At 46.3% G+C, this 14,609-nt stretch overlaps 1 long non-coding RNA gene across 1 annotated transcript; it reads left to right on the top strand.

Moving 5' to 3' along the window:
- Positions 1-10,325: 10,325 nt before the first annotated feature.
- Positions 10,326-12,637, top strand: LOC147032672 (uncharacterized). Its single transcript, XR_015052148.1, has 2 exons — positions 10,326-11,212; positions 11,308-12,637. It is a non-coding gene; the product is annotated as an uncharacterized LOC147032672 (long non-coding RNA).
- The last annotated feature ends 1,972 nt before the right edge of the window (positions 12,638-14,609 follow it).

Raw genomic sequence — 14,609 nt, 5'->3', positions numbered from 1 at the left:
TCGCAATTGCGGGCAACGAAGCTCGGACGGTGGAGTGCAAAATGGCGGTGCCACGTGTTGGAGCGAGCGAGCTGAGGGGGAGTGTGGACTGTATCGGCCCCGCGGTGGAGGACAAAATAATACGGAAGACATGTTGGACAAGACTCATAATGGCAGATAGAGTGACGTTGACAGAGAGGGAAAAATTAAATGGGGTGACCGAGACGTGTACGAGACACATAGAGACGAGGGAGATAATGAACGAGGTGACAGAAATAACAGAGACGCGGGAGATAGAAAAAGTAGATCACACACGATAAAGACGGGGAGAAAGACGAGCACACACATGAAGGTAGTGGAGGACGATGAGGGGGAGCTCAGGGAATGTGTCGTGACCCGGTGCAAGCAGCCGGATAGCCTCCTTCAGGAATGGAGGGAGACTCTATGCTCGCTTGAAGCGGATCTCGACCAAGTGGGTCCGGTCGAGCTTTGAGAGGTAGAGTGGGCGAGTGCTGTTGACGGGTGCACGCGAGGCTTGGGGGGTTTGGAGACCCCGGAACCCATTGTGGTGACGCGATTCCCCATTGTGAATGTCCCGGTGTGTGTGTTCACGAGTGTGGCGAAAGGCGTTGTGTAAAAGGAACCGCGTGTGTGAGGGAAAAGGTGTGGATAAAAGGAACCACGTGTGCGAGTCAAATAGCATGCGTGAGTGAACGGCCGTGTGTGAGAGGGACTGTGTGTGTGAGGTCGCTGTATGTGAGGGAGATGGCGGTTGGCATGCGCGAACATGCAACCGCATGTTCCGGTGCGAATGTCACGTTGAGGTGTGTAAGCGTCGTGGCACATGGGAGTTTGTGCGCGAGAGTGCGACGAAGACGGTGCCTGATGGTGGACAAAGGCCGAGTAGCGGCCGTAGCTGTTTTGGGGGCTGCGCCGGGTTGGCACGGCAGCGCGCACGGGGTCCGTGCTGTGCTACGCATGAGGCCGCCGCGTGCGCGACTACGCGAGTGAAACCCGGTCTGTAAACACATGCGGTGGATTAGCCGATCCCACGGACGGACAGAAGGTAGGCTGGATATGGATTTGGACCGGACGGGTTCTCCACGCGAGCGTGCGTTTGTAAAGCTCCGATGAGTAGAGCACATGTGTTCGCGTGAGGAACCCCTCGAAACGTGAGGCTTGTTATTGATGCGCAGGGTGACGTCGTGGCTGCATGGTTGGAATCCGGCAGAAGGGAAATCCCTGCCAGATGGTGCCGTCCGAGGAGGGACGAGGTGCGTGAAGCATGAGCAGCTGCCATGACATCATGGGGAAAGAGCGCAGGTTGTGAGTTTCCGCGCTGGTAGGGACATAGAAAAAAAAAACAAGCCTCGCTTCAGGTGAACAGGATTCCCGGGCAAGGGGTGGAAGACCCCCCTGTCCAGGGCACAGGACACCACTAGTTAGGGGGATGGTTTAGCTTAGTTTGACCGGCTCCATGGGGGTAGGGATAAGTCCTCATGGAGCCCGTGGAATGGATTAGTTAGAGGGATTTTAGTTCAGATTTCAGATGAGAAATGGGAAAGGGATTTTGGAGACATGGACAGACTTGTGAGTGTGTAGTGGGGACGCAGCTTAGCTACGTAATGCTAAATGGAACATGCTACTAGTTTAAGGGACGACGAGGGAGCACAAGTATTTAGGGGATGCAGTCAGCAGAATGGCAGTGATCAGCGATGGAGTGAAATGAAGTGGAAAATATACTTGGTGAGTGAGTGAGGGCCAGCGGGCCTGAGTGAATGGAGTGAATGTGGAATGCATGGTGCGATGAGTGATTGGGGGGAGGAGTGATTCCCACCCAAGGGACCCCGGGGTCAGTATAATGTTAGTTAGTGGGTTAGTCAAATTGACAAAATGGAGGTCGTTTTGCTGTTGGTGGGAACGTAGGCTCGATACCCGTTTGGAGGGGTGCAGGAGCCCTGTTGACGGGCTGGGAGCGTGGCTACGAATGGTGAGTATCGCTTAGTGGGTACCCCGGGCACCGGGCAAGTCGGCCACGGTAGGCCAAGGGTCCATGGGGGGCCGGGATAGTGTAGTGGGCACGGGTGGGCCTGCATGATGCGGGGCCCGTGGCGCCAAATGCCACGGGGGCAGTGTACTGGGCACGGGTGACCCTCGGAAAGGGACCCGGGGCGCCAACACGCCACGTGGGCATCGAGAGGGGAGTCGCCAGGGAGGGCACTCCCTGGTTTTTAGGGAGCTGGTAGGCTCGGAGGCAGTTGCAGGGCCCGGGGGTGCCATCGTTGGAGAATCGGCAGAGGGTAGCTCCTGCCAAGGGAGCCACGCATCCCAGCCATGAAACCGTGCAAGGGCACGAGGGAAAATTCGAGGGCGATGCCAAAAATTGTGAGGACACCAACACAGGCGACGGGAATCTTGGTTGGTCAAACCAGCAGTTTAAGCGAGAGGCGCTTTTGGAAAACCCTGGGGTAGTTTAAGGTTAATAAATGTTAGGGTAGTTAGGAGATGTACCCCTCCGCACCATCCATCCCATCGCTCTCGTTGTGGGCCGCTGGACCCACTTTGGGTAAAGTGGATCGCTGAGATCTGAGGAGGCCGTTCTGAGGCTTAGTTGGGCCTCGACACAGGATGTGCGACACATCTAGCTCTCCCTTATTCCCCTCCAGGAAGGGAACGTAGGGGTTGGGAGTAGGCTGGGAGACAGGATAGGTTAGCCAGACAGAGACAATAAATGGGGTTAGGGAGATGATTTATAGAGGGGGAAAGAAAAATAAAATGAAACAAAAAAAATAAGATGGGGCTAAATTGGGGATTTTTTGCAAATTAAGGGAGTGAGTATGGACAGAGACAGGCAAAGGCGATAGGTTGGGAGGGAGACAGTAGGGTAGGTCTGAGCCCGCCTTCCGAGTGGCCAGCACCACCGCACTGCCTCAACGAACCTCCAGTACAAGACAAGAGGATGGTCAGCTTCATCTGCCGGCTGTTTTGCTCCAAGGCCTGTGCCGGTCAGTTCATCTGCCGGGTGTTTTGCTACAAGGCCTGTGCCGGTCAGTTCAACTGCCGGCTGCTTTGCTACAAGGCCTGTGCCGGTCAGCTTCACCACCGGCCTGTTTTGCAACAACGGCCTTGTCTTGCCTTGTCCGCCTGCCTTTGCCTTAACCCCATGCCTGCTGGCACTTCCTTGCATTTGCCCCCATTTCTGTCCATTACCATGTGCGCCAGGATCATCGCGCAAGTTGCGGGGAGTGCCCTGCAGGCAGCCCCGCCAACCAATGTGTTTTCTTGCGTCGGAGTTCATTTTCCATCCATCCATCCATCCATTCAGGTGTTGCTTGCATCGGTGACCATCCAGTGTTCTGCAGGGACTGCCCTGAAGGCAGACGCACACGGGGACTGTGTTGATGCAGCCCGTGCACCGTTTTGTGTTCAATGCGCTCATTTCAAGGGGGAGGCCTGGGACTGCATTGGTACGGCTGGCCATATTCCCTGTCACCTGCATGTGTTTCATGAGCCAGAGACTGTGTGTGAGTAGCATGGCTCCCTGCTTCTTTTCCCGCAGAGTCCATCAGTCCTGGGCCATAGTGTAGTGCAAAATTATAAGGTTAAGGTTTAAGTTAAGGGTAAAATTGTAAATGAGTTGCTTCCCCCTGAATGTGTGTCTTTGCGCCGGCAATTTAATTAAGTCGTCTGCATGAGTGGGTTTGTTTAGTTAGTTACTCAGCCCGTAGGTTATTTATTTTTGGGACACAAATACACTAAATGTAGCACTCAGGGATCCGAAGATAAAATGTACGAGGGGAAACGTACACATGATGGCACAGGAAAATTCGACGACTCGGGACGAGTCTGTAAAAAGGGGAGGGTAGTGTTACGGCTGTGGAAATTCGCAGAGCACCATATAGGTCCTTAGATCAGTTATGCCGATAAGTTTGTGTTCAGATAGATTTCCCCACTGTTGTCCAATGGGATTTATTCGTGTCACCCGGGCTGTGATCTTTGAGTTAGCCGTTTTTCTTTTGCTATGGTTATTTCGGACCAACCTCCACACCAACCACCAACCACCTTCTCCACCATGACAACCACCAACCACCTTCACCACAATGCCACCCACCAACCACCTTCTCCACCATGCCAACCACCAACCACCTTCTACACCAGGCCACCACCAACCACCCTCTCTACAACCGCCTTCACAACAACGACATCTCCTCACCATCTCCCAAACCGCATCTCCCCCGATACCCAACAACACGAACAACATCGCCTCACCTTTGTGGTGTAGAGGGTGTAGATGTGGAGGAGTGGTCGGCGTGATCACGTGCGTGCAAGGGATATAGGAGTGCGCGCCGCCTGAGGCGTTGTAGTGGTTGCTGTAGTCGCTGTGGCTTGTAGAGTGCATTGAGTACGTAATAAAGGGGAGTTACGGGCAACGTACGCTCACGCTCCGCTCGTGCAACAAAGCCGGGTTGGGCTGTTCCCCCGCTCGTGTCTGCCTTCGAAGCACCACTATCACGACACCACAACCTTCATCTCCGAAACGACGCCATCTTGGCGCCAGCCACGGCGAGTCCGCATCGAACGGCATCGCTGCAAACACGGTGCTTTCCTTCTCCCTTCAGCGTTGGTGATTTCTACCATGTCCGCTCGCCCCAAGCTTCGCCTCGGAATTCAGATCAAAAGAGAGAAAGGGGCGGAACCAGTGGGGGTCGAAGGTTGGAGAGCGGAGGTCAAAATCGCATCTCTCGGGCCCTATAAAAGGCCAAGCGGAACGCCAAGTGAGTGAGAAGCGAGTGGAAGTCAGTCTGTGGAGAGAGTCGGTGGAGGGTCAGTCTGGAGAGGTCGAGGAGCCACGTGGAAGTCTGGAGCCTGAAGCCTGCAGTAGCTGGAGAAGCTGAAGAGAACAGAGGAGGCGCGGACGGGGAGCACGGCTAAGCCTGCTGTGCCGCGCGGAGCTGTGGAACATGTACGAGCCGGAGAGAGCTCGCCCGCCAGCGCCAGACGGTCCGAGGTGATCGGGCTTCGGGACAGTCCAAGCATCGCTAAGGAACGGATGGGTTCTTACAGAGCATCAACTCGAAGAGAGCAAAGACCCGTTCCTTCCTCTCAGACGTTGCCGGCTGGGGCCCAAATCAAGAGGCCGCAGCCGAGCTGCGGTTACGCTAGCTACCGTGGGGAAGGAATGTCGCGGGTCGCCCCAGTGAGGAAGGTAACCAGCGTAGCCTCACGGAGCCTCTGCGGTCCACACAGCTCCGTGCAAATAAAGACCCAAAGAGGTCCTTGTCTGTTCTGGGGTTTTTCCTTGCTTTTCTTTTGAATGAATGTTGTGGCACCATGTCCGCAAGTAGAACTGTATAAGTGCCTGTACATAATAAATAGACGGTATTAGCTCTTTCCTTTGCATTGTATTTGGCTGTATAACTGCAGCGTGTTTCACCCATTTGTTGCTTGATTGTATACGTGTGGGAAATAATAAATGTGCTTGTTTGAATGTAACCTGTTCGTCGCGTCATTTTCCCTTAATTGAGCTGCCGTATTGCATTTCGGAATAATAGAGGGCTTTTTGATAGCGGATAATAGAATCGGGTACAACGAGGCCTGGCGATAATACACCGCTCGGTTATCCCAGAACGGAACGAACCGTTTGGGCGGTTCGTGTCCAAGCCGGCCTTTGTTGAGGTATGATCTCTCGGTAGTCTGCCCGCGCGAATAATTAGGTATATCGACAAATTTAGCGATTGACCCTGCCGCGCGTGGTTAGACTATGGACTTGGCCATGGTGTGCGCTTGGAGCACAACCGTGACTGGTTTTCGGCGTTGTTCCGGAAAGTCGTGACTGAATTGTCCGCCCGGTGGGCGTACGGCCACGACTCGGCTAAAAGCGGCAATCCGCACGCTGGCGAGCGCGAATTCATAACAATATATATATATATATGTATATATATATATATATATATATATATGTATATATATATATATATATATATAATATATATATATATACATATATATATATATATATATATATATATATATATATATAATATATATAAATATTGGGTAGTCGATCTAGTCGAAAAAAAATGACAATTTTGAAATTTGTTCTTCCCTTATTATCAGTTTTTCCGTCGATATGTTTGTCTGTCTGTCTGTCTGTCTGTCTGTCTGTCTGTCTGTCTGTCTGTCTGTCTGTCTGTCTGTTCGGTTAAAACAATGGCCATTTCGATGAAACTTGGTGGGTAGGTTCATACCATGACGTAGTTGTGTGCAAATGAGAACCGTTGCTATGGACACTACCATTGCCTAGCAACGGGACTTTGAAATTTTTGAAAAAATCATAAAAAAAAAATTCGAAAATCAAAAATCGGGCCATGAGCGACTGTGGGCAGTACATTCAGTCATATTGTCAAAAATTTCCAGCCGAATCCTATGAAAACTGTCGGAGAAGATAGACTTTGAATGAACCCTGGTCGAAAACAATAAAAAACGAAGTTCGTTATATCTCAGAGACTGAGTCAGATGTACATAAAACTGGTATGGTAGGTTCATGGTATATCCTAGTTATGTGTGAGAAAGAACCGTTGCTATTGACCCCTCCGTTGCCAAGCAACGGCCAAAAACCCTCTAAATGTGGGGGTATTTTCACGAAAAAACAATCTGCAGCATTAACTCTTGAAGCAAGAATCATGAATTTTCTTGCGCTTAATCCTCAGGTCATTCCCCATCAAATGGGCCCATCGCGTCAGGTTCTTTTGGATAGGCGTCTACCTATCTCCGCCGACCGGCGTGTCTGTCTGTCTGTCTGTCTGTTCGGTCCAGTGCTCCGTTAATACAATGGCGATTTCGATGAAACTTGGTGGGTAGGTTCATACCATGACCGAGCTGTGTGCAAATGAGAACCGTTGCGATGGACACCACCGTTGCCAAGCAACAGGAGTTTGAAATTTTTGAAAAATCATAAAAAAGTATTGTTTTGAAAATCAAAAATCGGGCCACGAGCGGCTGTGGGCAGTACATTCAGCCATATTGTCAAAAATTTCCAGCCGCATCCTATGAAAACTGTCGGAGAAGATAGACTTTGAATGAACCCTGGTCGAAAACAATAAAAAAACGAAGTTCGTTATATCTCAGAGACTATGAGTCAGATATACATGAAATTGGTATGGTAGGTTCAGGGTATGTCCTAGTTATGTGTGAGAAAGAATCGTTGATATGGACCCCTCCGTTGCCGAGCAACGGCCGAAAAACCTCTAAATGTGGGGGTATTTTAACGAAGAAACAATCTGCAGCATTAACCCTTGAAGCTAGAATCATAAATGTTCTTGTGCTTAATCCTCAGGTCATTCTCCCTCGAGCGGGCCCATCGCATCAGGTTCTATTGGGTAGGTGACTACCCATGTCCGCCTACTGGCTTGTATATATACATATTGTTATGGGCCGGGGGTCGTCCGCCAACCGACCGTTCTGACGGAGACGCAAGTCGAGTCGGCCCGACCGATCACCCGGAATATAGATCGCCGCCCGCATAAGTCCGAGTGACGGGTCCTTGTACAAGAACCGAAATACGCCAATAGGCAGATCACGTGGGGTAGGGTCGATTGCCAATCTTCACTGTACCTAAATACCCACGTGATCCAACTCCCGGGGTATTCCACCCTCGACGGAACTCGTATGGAACAAACCACCGAGGCGAGCCTGTCCCTTGCGCGATTATGAGCGGCTTAATTGCCGAGAACCGTCGGTCCAAATGTCCCCCTTTTACGGCAAACCAAAGGCTTACTAACTCCCAACACACGAAATGCTCAGACAATGAAAGAATCGACGCAACGAGCTGAAAACTTTTAACAATTGGGATAATTATTAATAATAATGGGGAATTAGGGAAACACGTAAGAGCAGAACTATACCGATTTTACGAAATGCGATGCAAACATTTACAGCACACAAAGCACTTAACAATTTCCTACTTATTAGACGGGCCCACGGACACACGTACGCACACACACACACACCCAAGAAATTGTGGTTGTGGCCTTTAATAACGAGCTCCAGCTCGGAGGACAGGTGAGCTGAAACCCAGAGCCCATCTCGAACCTCTCCACCTCGTGTGGTCTTCAAGTTGTTTCGACCCGGGCTCTAGTGAGAGCGAGCTGGATCCAATCCCTCCCAAGCTCCTGCAAATCCTCCCATGCTTCTCAACACGTGCTGGTGAGACGAGGCGCTGATCCTTCCCGTCGTTGCGCCGAGCCTTCCCGTCGAAGCGCCGCTTCCCCCAAGCAACCACCTCCAAGAAGAGGTCGATGAGTCGCACCAAGCCGGGAACCAAACGGAGAACAAAGAGCTCCACGAACCAAGAAGAAGAAGAAGAAGAAGAAGAAGAAGAAGAAGAAGAAGAAGAAGAAGAAGCCACCATTCGCAGCTCGAGCCGAGCAACCGGCTCGACTTTCTTCCAAAACAAAGCAGATCTCCAAGAAGTCTACCGAGCCAAGCAGAAGCCGAAGGCCCACTGGACCACCAAAGCAAAAATCCTCCAAAAAGCCTCCTCCCGAGCCAGGCCGCAGCCGAAGCTCACTGAGCCAGCCGAAGCGAAAAGCTTCTGAAGGCCTCAACCCTAATCCAAGCCAAGCAGGACCCGAAGGTCTGCTGAGCGACTACTCTCAACTCCCTTCTCCAACTCCGAACACGAAAAAAGAAAAGATCTCCTCTTATCCTGCTCCTGCCCTTCCCCCGCTCCTGGCATGACTCATGACTCATGCCCTCGTGCTCCATCACCCACTCAACCACGGGTGGGAGGGAGTTGTTGACATCATGAATCACGGGACGGCAGGGTTCTTCTTCCTCTTCGCAGAAGAGGGGGAGGGACGTCTCAATTGTTTCGTTCCCTAAATATTAAATCGATCCACAGCGCATCTAATCGATTTCTAAACATTTAAACAATGGAAGGTGAGCTATCTAGGGAACAAGCACTTATCGACATAGCTGACTAAAGGAACCTGTATGTTCTGTGCAATCGAATTCCAAATTCGTAACACGACCCCCTCCCCTTTTTACAGACTCGTCCCGAGTCGTCAAATTTTTGTGTGACCAGCATGTGTAAGTTTTCCCCGAGTACGTTCTGCCTTCGGATCCCTGAGTGCAACATTTCTTGAGACGTGTCCCAAAAATAAATAACCTAATGCATTACGTAACTAACTAAACAAACTCTCAGACTCATTCGGACAACTTAACTAAAATTGCCGGCGCTAAAACAAACATGCAGGTGAGGTTCCAAGTATTTACAATTTTCACTCAACTTATCCATTACTTAAGCATGGCCCAGGACTTGTGATCTGTGAACGGGGAGAAGGTAAAAGTCATTTCAAAGTTCAATGATGCAGGGGAATGGATGGAGATGGTCGCAAAACACAAATGAGTATGATGGATGCACGGGCTGCCTGCAGGGCAGTCCTAACAAAACTGGGTGGTCCTGGCGCACATGGTGATGGATGGACACAGGGGCAAATGCAAACAAGGGCAGCAGGCATGGGGTCATGGCAGAGGCAGGCAAACTAGGCATGGCAAGGCAAGCCCATGCAGAACAGGCGGCTGCAGCACATCAGGCCGGCAGGTGAAGCCGGCCAGCCTCTGGTGTGGTTCCATCAGGTCCGGAGGGAGTGCAGTGGTGCTGGCCGCTCTGAAGGCGGGCTCGGACCTAGCCTACTGTCTACCCCCACTCTATCGCCTTTGCTTATCTCTGTCCATACCCACTCCCTTATTTGCCACAAAACACAACAAAAGTTTGCCCCTCTTTATTTTTATTTCCCTTTTATAACCGTCTCCCTAACCCCCTTTATCGTCATTGTATGGCTAGCCTATCATGTCCACCTCGCCTACTCCCAACCCCTAAAATCCTTTTTAGAGGGGAATAGGGAGAAACTAGTGTCCTGTCTCGAGGCCCAACGGAGCCTCAGAATGGCCTCCTCAGAGTTCAGCAGTAGGGTGAATATACTGATTCTGGCTCACTTTTCCCCATGTAAATGAATGGGGGATTTTCAGCGATTCATATTTTTTTCCCCAAAAAATAAACCCCCTTTTTATCACAAGGGATATTTATTTGTCTCCCCTTTTAACCTGGGGATACTTTTTTTTCAAATAACCCATGCAATAAGATAAAGATTTGTTCAAGTAGTAAAGTGGTAATGTGATTTGTTAAAGGTGATTCTAAAGAAATATCTGAAACGTCTAAGCCTCGGGACACTCTTTATCAAATAACTGATGCATATTGTTTAGCTCACTCATTGAACCTATAAAGATTTGTTCATTCTCAAATTCCTTCAATAGTTTAATTTTTTTTGCACAATAATCCCCATCTAAAATATTGAAAAACAAAACATTTGAATCTTTATATTTTTTAAGATACCCCTTTTGTGCCATTATGAAATGATAAACTTCTCTTAATGCTCTTGTTTGACCACCTCCTGAGCCACAGGTTATTTTTGTTAAGCCACGCCCACTTTCCTCTAAGCCCCGCCCACTCACCGTGGAATTTTTATAAGTCACGCCCACTTTTTCTAAGCCACGCCCACTTTTCATGAGGTTTTTATAAGCCACGCCCACTTTCCCTAAGCTCCGCCTACTTTTGCTAAGCCCCGCCTACTCTTACATCATTTCCAGTTAATCTCTGACTCACAAAGAAATCACTAGAAAATTCCAGCATGTTATGGTTTTGAAAAATTTCCCAACGAAGGCCTGCCTGGGCTTGCCCAGGGAATTTCCAAAGGAAACCACACCCACCAGTCTTTCCCTATAAAAGCCTCAAGCCCAGGCTCCATTTTAAACATTTTTTTTTGCTGGTGATGGTGTGCTGTGTGCTTGCCTGGAACTCTCCGACTTGTATGGAACTAAACCTTCAAGTTGATGAAATGGATTCAAACCTCTTATCCATTGAGGTAAGATTTTATTTTCCTATTTTTAGTTCCTTTTAAACATCGACTCATTTAATAATTAAATAACTTAATTAATACATTATTATTTTCTCTCACAGGAAATTGTATCTGAAATGCAATATGAAAATACCGATTTTGCCACAACTTGGGGCGAAATTGTTGGCTTGGTTGAAGACCTTGTGAGCGACCAAGACCCACAGAACGAGCAAGACCTTGAGTGGGATGACTTTGGGGTTCCTTGGAGATTGACTACTTGTATGGAACTAAACCTTCAAGTTGATGAACTGGATTCAAACCTCTTATCCATTGAGGTAAGATTTTATTTCCCTATTTTCAGTTCCTTTTAAACATCGACTCATTTAATAATTAAATAACTTAATTAATACATTATTATTTTCTCTCACAGGAAATTGTATCTGAAATGCAATATGAAAATACCGATTTTGCCACAACTTGGGGCGAAATTGTTGGCTTGGTTGAAGACCGTATGAGCGACCAAGACCCACAGAACGAGTTCGTCCTTGATGACCCAACCAAAGAGTTATACCTTGGAGACCAGCAAAATCCTGAAAAAGAGTTTTACAGCAAGAATACTCATTGTGAGTTATCAAGACAATACCCACTGAACAAGTTATACGTTGATGAGCCAGAATACAAGTTTTACCTTGGAGACTCACAAATTTTGAAAAAATCAGTAAATGAGTTCTGCCTTGATGGTTTAAATAACTACCTTGGAGACTCAGGAAAAGGGTTCTGCCAAGATGGTTCTAAATATGGGACCTACCTTGGAGACTCACAAATTTTGAAAAAAATCAGTAAATGAGTTCTGCCTTGATGGTTTAAATAACTACCTTGGAGACTCAGGAAAAGGGTTCTGCCAAGATGGTTTTAAATATGGGACCTACCTTGGAGACTCACAAATTTTGAAAAAATCAGTAAATGAGTTCTGCCTTGATGGTTTAAATAACTACCTTGGAGACTCAGGAAAAGGGTTCTGCCAAGATGGTTCTAAATATGGGACCTAGCTTGGAGACTCACAAATTTTGAAAAAATTAGGAAATGAGTAATCCTTTAGAGACTTTGTAAGTTGGTTTTATTTTGAAGACTTGAAATGTGGGTTCTGGCTTGATAACTCACAATGTGATACATATCTTGGAAACTCAATGGGAATGTGGTTATACCTTGAAGACTTGGAAAGTTGGGTTTATTTGGGAGACTTGAAACTTTTTTGGAGACTTTTATTTATTTATTTATTTATTATTATTTTATTTATTTATATTTTGGAGACTTTTGGAGTTGCTATCACTCTTTGGGATCTAAACCTATCGATGTAGTTCTTTGTCGGATGGTGCTTGATGGGAGCAAGATCAAGAAAGTTCTGGGAAGAAAGTGCAGGCTTACTCCCCCTTTCTACGTCATCAAGTCTGAAAGCCTTAAAAGACAGAATTGGAAGAAGAGAAAAAAACATAAAAAATATACATTGTTCGTTCTGGGAAGAAAGTGCAGGCTTACTCCCCCTTTCTACGTCATCAAACCTGAAAGCCTTAAAAGACAGAATTGGAAGAAGAGAAAACAAAAAAAACGTAAAAAATATATATAGGTGGAAATCTCATTTTGAAAAAGACATTGTGTTGGGCGAGGATTGAGTTGGGGTTGAGATTTTGAATGTGAGGCTTGGGACACACACACACACACACACACACACACACACACACACACACACACACACACACACACACACACACACACACACACACACACACACACACACACACACATCAACAAACAAAGTTAGGCCTTGACTATTCAGTTGAGGATTCTGTGTTTGGGGTTCACAGATCTAAGAACGTCCCCCCTTGACACACATTATATACTGTTATACACCTCGGACTTGGCCCTCGAGTGTCCACAACGGTGTATAGTAGGAGGGAGTGAAGGGACAACCCATTGCTCCCATGGGTATTATCTGCTTAGTTTTGTCTTTTGTAATTCCTGTGAATAAAATGAACCTAAAATCTCTTCCCCTTCCAAATCATATATCTTATAAGTCCAAGGAACCGTATCTATTACATCAACAATTTTAAAAAGTTCGTTCGTCCATCGTTTAGTATAACCCTTTTCAAAATGAGATTTCCACCTATATATTCTTACGATATCACCAACTTTGAACTTAGGTTTTCTGACATTAATCTCTTTTTCATATTTTAATTTTGTAAATGTTTCTGATGGTTTCATATTTGTTGACGTGTGAATCGTGTCATTATACTTATCCACAATATCCTGAATAAAAGATGACCATTGTTGTGAACCGAGTTGTGTGAATTTTTTATATAGTCTCTCTTTTAAGGTACGATTAAAACGTTCAACAACAACTGCATTCCCTTCATTAAAGGTACTGTATTATGTAATACTGTTATTTTTTAGAAAATTCATAAATGTCTTGTTATAAAACTCTCTACCTTCATCAGTCCACAGTTTTTTAGGTTTTCTCTTACTTTTATTAAATATCTGTTGAAAGGCGAACATAAGAGTATTTCCTGTTTTGTTTTTTAATGGGACAACCCATGCGTATCTACTCCTCAAATCAATAACGGTTAAAGCATACATGTACCCCTTATCATTATTGAGTTCAATCAAATCAGCGGACCAGATATAATCAACTTCCTTGGAATAAACTTTCCTTCTACGAAACTTTGTGAATATTGGTTTATGCAATTCATCAGCTAATTGCTCTTCAGTCTTAATGACATCATTAGAGCCTATAAGTTTTTTGAATTTCCAAGTCCAAGTTTCAATTTAGCACTGATCATCTTCTTCACAATGAAACGATCAACCTTTTCTCTCAAGGTTGGATTTTGTATCAGAGACAAATTATACAACATTTCTCTATCAGCTTCATGCTTTTCTTCCAACGTTGTGGTATTCCCATAATCAATATCGTGTCTCATGCACACTTCATCAACTCTATTGATGGGTTTACTCCATGATTTAGGATTGTCTGCCTCATCTAATCTTTTATCCAAGTTTGTGCCTGGACCACAGAAAGAATACCCTGGAAGATGTAATTCCCCTGGTATTTCAGTAGTTGTAAATTTACTTCCTGATAAAAACTTTTGTATATCTCCTCCTAGTTTGTGTTTGGAGATAAATTGATTTTTTTTGAACCACACACCGAACATATACCTTTTTGTATAACCCTGTTATTTTTACTTTTAATATATGAAATATTTTTAGTATTAGTTTTCTTTTTACATTTGAGGCAATAACTCATTTATTTATGTGAAAAATTCCTGCAGAGTGCAAAAACCTTTTTAGTTTCCAACATGCACATTTGAATCTTAATTTTTAAAACATAAAGAATCCTTTGAAATGCCTTCACTCTCTCCTCCATTTATTTAAGAAAAAAAAAAAATGAAAAACTTGAATTAAAATGAATATCTTGTCGATGTCAATAGTCTTGTTGAAAATATTGCAAATAGACTTGTCAATTCATTGTTTTCCTCCTCGGTGGGTTGAGTTATTTTCTGTAATACCCCCAATCTTTTTTTAATCTCATCGGTTTTCATATTTTCATATTTATTTAGTCTCGGTCTTTCCTCCCTCTCTTCCCTCTCGTTCTCTCTCTTCTCCCTCTCCTCCTTCTCTCTCTCTTCTCTTTTTCCTCCTTCTCTTTCTTCTCCCTCTCCTCCTCTCTCTTCTCCTTTTCCT

Source organism: Eptatretus burgeri, chromosome 2 (genome assembly GCF_056783735.1).
Source record: "Eptatretus burgeri isolate ZD-2024b chromosome 2, Ebu_testis_v1, whole genome shotgun sequence".
Taxonomy (NCBI): domain Eukaryota; kingdom Metazoa; phylum Chordata; class Myxini; order Myxiniformes; family Myxinidae; genus Eptatretus; species Eptatretus burgeri.
This window is presented reverse-complemented; position numbering and strand designations above follow the sequence as displayed.